Genomic DNA, 9,694 nt, shown 5'->3' with positions numbered 1-9,694 from the left:
CTTCCTTTCATGAGTGTAGGGCTTGATTGAGATTCGGCCTATCGTACTTGTTTTACATGGCCCAATTTCGTACCACATTTCAACGAGTATTATTTTTAATAATCAAAACATTCTTCTTAGTATATTTCATGACAATCTATCTATGTTTTATGTGAGCCAATGGGATATGGTAAGTTTATTCTATTGTTTATTTTATTGTGTTCATCATTTTATTGTGTTAGATTAGAAATGAATGAGATAAGAAAATGTGTTTTTCTTGTTATCCTCACCTTCAAATATTGGCATTTGCAACAACGGGGTACAATATGGGTATTTTAAAATCAAATTGTACAATAGGTTTTATAATCAAGCTGGATTTAGAAGAGCAAAGGTAAATTTCTAAAGATTTATATATGAACTAATTCTATAAAAACTTTGCTACCATGGTGAATTGATGAATATTGAATATGAGAAGTTTAATATGGTTAGAAAAGAATCTTCTCTATTAAATGTTCACATAAAAGAAAGTCGTCCATAAAAATATAAGATGTTAATGTAACCAAAAATATGTGAAGGCTAAGGATGATTCCGAAATGGCAATAATAATTGGTGGAGTTGAAGATTTCAGGCTATCGATGATGTTGAAGTGTTATTTTTGGAAAACTAAAGGATTAAATATGTTTTTGTCGTTATAAATGTTGGTCATGATGATTTTAGTCATTTTTGTGTGTTTAATCCATAATTTCCTTTTTCACTTTGTTTATAGTTTTCAACGTCAAGATTAAATTTGAAATGTTAAAATATCGATGAAGATCCACATCAGCAACATGTGGCTATATGACTAAAAAAGGAGTATGAATTCTCTCCAATATTGGAGAGATCAATACCTTCCAAGATGTTGATACATGATAAGAAAAAATCAATGATAATGGTTTCTTCCAATGGATTTTAATTAAAAAGATAAAAAATCTCTAAACCCCTTCCTGTTTCCTCTTCTTTAATACTGAAAGTGAACTTCATATAAAATCTTTGCAAATCAAAATGAGGAAGTCGTTTAGAAATATTTTATCCTTTTTAATTAAAATTAGAATTTATTTTAGTATAAAATCATAATCATTAATTTTTTTTCCATGTATTGCCATATTGAGTACTCTCCAACATCAAAGAAAAGTTGTTGCATGCCTTCTTTTACACTTTATTACAAACATAAAAGTATCATTACATATGTATTTAAAGAATATAAGTATCATAATGTTATTTTTTTTACACTATACTCTCCTAAATTTTTCACCCACTATATTTGGAAATGACATCTTCTGTCCTAAAAGAATGTACTACTTCATATATTATTGTCTCGATTGATAAAAAATTATTGAAGTATTAAAATTTTAATTTAACTATAATTTGTTAAGTTATCAGATCAATATTACACATACTAACAAATTATATGGACAACATGTGCGCACCCCTTTGAAAATCAAAATCCATATTTTACCCTCGAGACTAAAAACAATAGTTCCATTTTTCGGATGGGGATCTGCTGTCCCCAACCACATCCCTGATCAATCACAATAAAATAAAACTGATAAAGTTATGAATATTTAATTTTTTTTTAATTGATGTGGCATATTATGATTGGCTTGGACAGAGTTTGAGACAAAAGATCTTGTCCCCATTGGATGAGGATGTGCCCAACCGTGTCCCCAACTACGTCCTGGCCAATGAAGCAAACCTCATAAAATTATGACTATTTAATTTTTCTTAATTGACGTGGCATAATATAATTCAACTCCTTTCTTCTCCAATTCCCTATCTTCTTCTCCGCCATAACCGGCCACTACCACCACTCACTCCGCCACACTACAACCACTCAACAGTCAACTCCACCGATCTCTAAACCATACATACATAAGGAATGATGAGGAATCGAGTCACCAACAAACTAGTTTCTGTGTCTGTTTCTCCCAACACTTGTGCCCAAATTGTTCTTTTGGAGAATTTCTGCATGAAAATTTCATCAGGAGTGTTTTTTATGCTCAATGCATCATTTGAAGATCATACTTCAAGGCATGGATCCAGATATAAGTTTTAGTTTTTCAAGCATCTTTTGGACTTTATGCTTCAAGCAAAGGGATCCTTTGCTTTATTTTTTTATGTTGATTTTATTGAGTTTGATGTTTGCATGTTTGTTTATTGAGAATAAAAGCAATGTCTCAACAATTTTTAGAACGCTTCAGTGGGTTTGCTGTTCCTGATAATTTCATAGTAGTGTGCATTCGTCATGCATGTTATTCTTTAAGTAGAAGTTTTGATGCATTTTAATAGTTTTCTTTCATTTTAAGTAGAAGTTCTTTCATAGTAGTTATTCTTTCATTTTAATTTTGTTCTTATTTAGATTTTATAACTTTGATGCATTGTTTAGATCCTTGTTGAATTAATGTGTTATAATTTGCTTGATTCTTTTCTTAAGTTCATAATTTGCATGTCTGATTCACTGCATTAACATATGCTGCAAGCAGTTCCCACTATAGAGAAGCCAAATTGTTGCATTATCTCCACTTCTCAAGTATTCTCTAAATATAAATCTCAATAGCTTCATTATACATGATTTTTGCACCTCAGATTTCATGACTTGCATAGCCTCTTCATTAGGAACTAACATCGGCACAAAAATTGCGTACTGTTTTTGCTTAGTGTATCCTAATCTATTATCATCTTTGTAGATATGGACCCTGTTTCTAGGACTATATATTAATCACTGAAGTCTCAAATTAGCAATGACTTGTGGCATCACTGTTTTTCTAGGACTATATCATTTGCAATGTTATTAGCTGAATCCATTCTGGAGGTGTATGTTTGCTGTAGAAGATCGAAGAGGAAATAAAATACATCTTTGCTTGTCAAATGTCTCTTTGCTTGTTGCACAATGTTATTGCACTCAAGTATTTGTTTTTCCGCAACAATAAAATATCCCCATAATTTGTTCTTCCTAGGTTCCATTGTCGCTATCAAGATATTTAGCCTGATATCCCGAATTGTCTCAGCTATCTCAAGGAAGTGACCCTTATCCTTACAAAGAAACTGCAATAGGACAATGCCGGAATGTTCAGGATGGCAGAGGTAATAAAAAGGATTGCAAATTGTAATGTATTCACTTTCTTATTTGTAACCTTACCTCTATACGCATTAGGCCAGGCGTGTTCATGTCCTCCACTATAATTGGATGTTCCACATTTCTATCTTCTAGAGCCACTTCATTTGCCTGGTCAATAAGATAAACACCCAAAGAAGTCCAATCATTTCTGCTACTGATTGATGAAGACCGAGAACATTTTTACTCTATTTTTTAGAAAGATTGTAGGGAAATAGTTTTGACTAGTTACCTTCTGCTCAATTGGTTCTTGTAGCTTGTCGGCATACTTGGTTAGACTTTGTAAGTAACCCATGTATTTGTGGGTTTCCTCCAACAATAAATCAATGCTATACTGTTACATCAGAAGAAGATAGGTCAATAACAAAGCAGTGTGCAGCAAAAGATTTTGTAGCTATGGACAGAAACTGTATGTCATGAATAAAAAAGGTTGAATAAGGAAAATTTAATGAAATTGGAAAATTTGCATCATAGAGAGAAAATATTAGGCTGTTCTGATAATGATCCTCTCCTTCCAAAAAAAAGAATATATTAGAAGCTTTAATCTTATCATAGGTCAGTTAAAGGTATATCTACCTTTTCACCATTTGGGATAATTTCTCTCAATTCTTTAATGCAGTCTTGGATCTGCTGACGATCTTTTGGTTGCGGCCGAGTACTCTCCTTTGGCCTAGCCCTTTTCTTGGTGCGCTTTGTTGTACCTTCCTCTGGCTTATGGGTTTGATGGTGTGCAGGAACAACCTTTCCAATATTAATGCTATGACCATCATCAATCCATCTGGGTACCTGTAATTCTGGGAATGTATCTTTCTTCCTTGCAAGATTGTTTGTCTTCTCCAAGTAAGAAATGGAGCCCATCAAGTCTGATGTAGCCTCAGTGGGCCTAGCACGATGTCCAAACTGTATTGGATATATATTCGTAGGTGCAAATTCTACCGCTTGCCTTTTATTGGGAGAAAACTCATGCTCAAAATTAGAACTATTCAAGGGATTGCAACTTGCTTCGCCGCTCAAAGTCTCTGCGAATAGTAATCCGTTCTGCATACCAGTCAGTGTAGTAGTGTTTAACTCTGATATGCATTCAGAAAAGGTAGTAGGACTCGGTGCCATTGTAGGCATATTTTCCCACCATTCATCTCCCTGATCACTGCAGATGTTTCTATGGAAATAGCCTCAACTGAGCATGTCATTGGAATATTACTTAAGGAACTACTTCCGACCGGACCAAAAGAAGTGGGATTAAACTCAATCGACTTGGAAGGGGTGTTATCCAATGCAGTTATCGCTCTGAAGTTAGTTTCATCCGGAGAAGGAGCAAACCACTGGCAAAGATCATCCAAGGAGCCCAAGTTCAAAAATTCTTCTGACATATCAACTGCCTCTGTGTTCTTATAGAGTCCATGCAGTGTGTTTGAACTTGCTGGGAAATTAAATTGTGTCGCAACACCAGATTGAGAAGATTGTTGGTTATCCAATAAGTTTAGTAATTTGTTATGTTCATACTGTACATTGAAGAGAATGCTGAATCCTGAACTGCAAGTTCACTACAAGAAAATCGATTTTCATCAGCCGATACCAATTGTTGCCCGAACAAATCGAAAAAAGAAACTTCACCATTCCATGCACCAAAACCAGTGTCACTGGCATTTAGGCTGTTCATCAAAGAGTTAGGCCTCAAAAGCACATCAGTTATTCTGTATCACATAATGCCACTTGAGCTTCTTTGGTGGCACTCAATTGGTCACCAACACAAGGATCTTCATGGAATGAAGTCACCCCCTCATTATAAACATTATATAGAGAAGGGAAGGGATTGTTGCCACTTTCAGAAGAATAAACCTTTCTCATTATGTCTTCAGAGTTTTCACTATGAGCATATTTGTGGGTGGAGTCATATAAATTTTCAGAAGAAAAGGAAGCCAATAAGCTATTTAAGTCATAGTCCTCACAATCTAGTGGTGAAACTGCATTTCCTGACATGTCAACCATACCCACATTATCCATCTCCATGAGTAATCTTTGTGTTTGCTCCAAAAATTCAACATTTTCCAAAATCTGCAACAATGAAAGGATTATAATTCATTAGCACTCAGTCAGATCACCAAATAATTATCAGCCATTATTGAGAAATAATAATACATAAAAAAAGAGAAGGCACATTATGATATAGATAAGTATTTAACCAATCAAATAGCTAGAGTGAAGTGTGCATGTCAAATAGCATCCTAACTTAAGAAAGATTTTAGCTAATGTTAAGTAGTGTCTTGAAATGGAAGCTCTAATATATTTATGGAAATGCTAATCCACAAGAATATTTCTGCATCTAAATCATGCTGCATATAAGGAAATTAACAAGAGCCATAGGAGGGAGAGATTATCATAACAAAATGAAGTGAGTGAATAGAAAAAAATGCGCATGCTACCTTTATAATTCCGTGTCCTAATTTTCCATATTATACCAGAACACTTCTTGAGATAAAACATGAGCATACACTTTAAACTTTTCAGATGAACTTCAAGTTTACACAAGAGTGCAACCTTATTGCCAGTCAAGTGAAGCTTAAACATTTTGAAATGTTATAATTAGGATTAAATAGTTAACCAGATTCACAAGCTTAAAAAGTTTTACTTGAATAGTCCACAAACCAAGATGCCATGTTCATGTCCTTTTATGATACAAACCTTTTTTCGGGACCCAAATTGTACCACTCCGCATGCTTTGATAGGTATGGCCACAGTTGTCTACAAATTATAAACCACAACATTCATCAATATACATTGTTCACCGCCTTGAAGAAAAATGATAATTCAAAAAATAAAAAAAGACCCATATTAGTCTGTGAAAAAAATACATGGGTATACATTTGGCTCTACAAAATATATCTCAATTTGGTACTAAAAATCTTTAATATAAGTTAATTTGGTCACTATTAGATTCAATTTAGTCCCTATCAGAATCAATTTGGTAGACATTTTTTCATGACCAAATGTGCCTCTAGATCCATTTGGGTCTTAGAAATGTTAGATTGAAACTTCAATTATCAAATATATACTTCTTCTAAGTGCTCTGTAGTACCTTTATCCCAAATGAGAATTGTTGATGCAATCCAGAATCGTCCTGCATAAAGTGAAGAAAATAAACAAAACAAGAGAAGTTAAGGAAGAATTGAAACCTGAAATAACACAAACTCAACAGTTGAAAACAATACCTCAAAAATATTCTGCCCGGACAAATTCCATCTCTGGTTTTGATCATCTGAGTGCACCCATTGCTTGCCAGTAAAAGCAGCTTTACCAATAATTCTAGATAGGGCATAGCAACTGTATCAGTCTCTTGTCTTTCCTTCATATTCATATTTATGCACTTATTCGGTTTCCGAGTTTGTGAGTTGGGTTTTGGAGAAAAGAAAGAGGAAGAAAAAAAAGTTTCAGAATTATCTTACAAATATATTTCATAGCTCTTAAGTCTTTCTTCCCCTTCTTATCCAAAACTCAACTTGCAAAATGACAATAAGTGTAGATGCATTTGAAAAAAATTGAACGAACGAAAAAACACCGGTTTTGTGAAAATTATGAGGTTTTTAGAAACATGACACTAAAATAGTAATAACAATTGAGGTACCCTTCTCCAAACAAATGAGCCTGTGGAAGCATGTTGGCAATTTCTTGTCCTAGTGGTACTTCATAGTATGCAATCTAAAGTGAGAAATATCAAATGACAATGTAATGTGCAATAAGTCATTGTTGATGAATCATACTATACATTATAAAAATCAAAATTATCCATATTTGATTCACATATAACATTTTTATTGAGAAGGGATAAAGATACTTACAATGGATTCTGAGGATGAAAGCTCCAAAATATGGCATAAGAGGAACCATCCTCACCATCATCACCATAAGTACAAAGAGCCTTAAGCTTATTCCTCAGAGTAAGAATCTCAACTTTTCTCATTTCCATTGAAGGTGATATTGTTATATCAATGTACTTAACAAAACAGCTTCTAATTAAGGAAGGAAAAAAAGGAAACTCTGAATAAGAATGTTGTCAGGTTTTCCCTTGCTTCTTATTCTCAATCAAATCTTAGTACTACAAACTATACATATTTATTTAATAGAATGTTTGTCTTTCCTTAACTTTTATTTCTTATGTCATTTTGTTATAATTGCTCATAATGTCAAAATATTCGCATTCATTATGTAAAAGATATACGACTTATTTGTTTTCTTCTTTAAACGTATCACTCTAGGAATAATTAGATTAAAGTTAGATGAATTCAAGACTTAGATATTACATAGCTAGTTTTTTTATACTAGTATTTTTTTACCTTGTTGGGTAACGTATTAATCCATTTTGGGGTTCGTGACTGCCCCTTCCAATAAGTATTGTTCTCAGGAATCGAACCATCGATATTGAAGATCCAATAATGTCTTATACTACTAGACTAAATGTCTTGTTGGTTACATAACTATGTTTGCAAAGGTTTTGTGTATTTCATGATACTAATGTTTATAGTGTGTAATTTTTATACAATGTCAGTATAAGTATTGATATATTGTCGTTATATTATATATCATTCATCTGTAATACATGTTTTTTGAAGAGTCAATAATAATTGAAAATAAATAGTAGATAATAGACAGAATGTTATTATAGTATATATATTTTCCCTATCTATCATATTTTATAGGATAAACTTCAACATCATGTATAAGTATGAGAGTTTAATATTTATGTACTGACAATATAAAGATTTATAGACGATCAATATATGTTCCACTATTCATTTGTATTATTTTTATTTAAGAGACAACGATGATAAAAAATGAATGGTTGATGATGAAATAACATTATAAAAAAAGAGAAAAATGTAACACTGACAGTGTATGAGTTTTATACACTATCACTATATCATCTACCACTGATGTTTAATTGTTGTTGACTTTTAAAAAAAAGTAATCCAAATTAATAATAAATAATAAGATGCATGTGTATAAATTTTTACAATGACAATATATAAATTTTATACTCATAAAAAAACTCTTACAAATGGATACATATATCTTTCTAAATATGTATATTAAGATTTTGTTAATGTCAACATTTGAGGATAGAATGCAAAAATACACTTTTTATTAATAAGAAATTGGAACATAAAAAAAAGTGTAATATATATATATATATATATATATATATATCGAAAGTGTAAAGATATATAAATAGTCATTGTATTATTCATCCTTTCTTTGGATCACTTTTTTTTTGAAGAGACAATAATAATTATTGAAGATTGATGATGGATGATACAATAATAATGTCAATTTTTTTTTACATCAGTCTATATATCTTTTTCTCATACAAAAATATAACAAATGGTTATCAAGCGCATGCAAGGTGGAATTAAAGTTTAAATATGATAATATTTTTTACATTTATGGCCATGATTAGATAATAATAATTATTCCTTAATAAAAAGATTGGACGGGAATAGCTATAACTTAAGAGCATTGGATTTAGTATCTTCTATGTATCTTAGTACCAAAAGTTGTCTCTAATGATTAACCCATTCTTCTGTTGTTTTCTTCCTCTTGTTTTCTGGCCTCACTGCAAATTTATAATCTTCAGCTATTTTACATTTTTCAATCAAAATTAAACTTACAAAAATAATTGATATGCTATTACACATTTTATCCTTATTTATAAGAAACTTTTTTTGTTTAATCAAAGATACTCCTCACCCTACATATGGATCTCTTTCAGAATGTGTGATTACTTCTTTCAACAAATCATTCTCTCAAGAATTAAAAGTTTAACTTTTTAATCTATGTGAGGATCTAGTGAATGATAGGATGTATGTTATGATGTTGATTATGAGTTTTATTATAAAAGGAATATGATAGGATAGTTGATTATGTAGATTTAATTAAGAGAAAAGTGTAAAAAATTTATACACTGTCATTGTATCATCACCATTGATGTTTAATTATTGTTGACTTTTCAAATTCAAATGAAGGATGAATATAGTGTGCATGTGAATAAATCTTTACACTGTCAGTGTACAGATTTTACACTCTTTAATTAATTAAATAGTTGATATTACATTAATATTTCTAACATGTTCTAATGTTGTAAGATGATGACACTTGTAGGGTCATCATCATATTATGTTGTCTTCATTCTCTTTAAATATGCTATTGTTCATCCATAATCAATCAATGAAATATGAACGTTATCTTTTAGTTTTATCTCTTTCCTTAGGAGTAGAATAATTATAGCTTGATTCCTTGATGCCTTAACCATTAAACCAACACTTTATAAGATACTTATAACTAAATTTATATTAAGAAAAAATAGATAAAAAATAGTAGCTCTCAAATTTGTTAAAAATACATTAAAATTCCAAAACTACTCATTCAATTTTCATCATGTGAAGTGAAATATGTATTGAGTAATTGTGTAATAATTATAGATGGTGTATTTGTTATAGAATATTCAATGCTATCTAAATATTATAAAGTAACTTATATCCAGAAGTGGTGTAAGGAAGATCTACTTAAATT

At 31.3% G+C, this 9,694-nt stretch overlaps 1 pseudogene; it reads right to left on the bottom strand.

Moving 5' to 3' along the window:
- Positions 2,770 to 6,254, bottom strand: LOC109353830 (annotated as a pseudogene).

Source organism: Lupinus angustifolius, chromosome LG08, assembly GCF_001865875.1.
Source record: "Lupinus angustifolius cultivar Tanjil chromosome LG08, LupAngTanjil_v1.0, whole genome shotgun sequence".
NCBI classification, from domain to species: Eukaryota; Viridiplantae; Streptophyta; class Magnoliopsida; order Fabales; family Fabaceae; genus Lupinus; species Lupinus angustifolius.
Note: the sequence above shows the minus strand (reverse complement) of the source record. Positions and strands in the feature narration are given on the sequence as shown.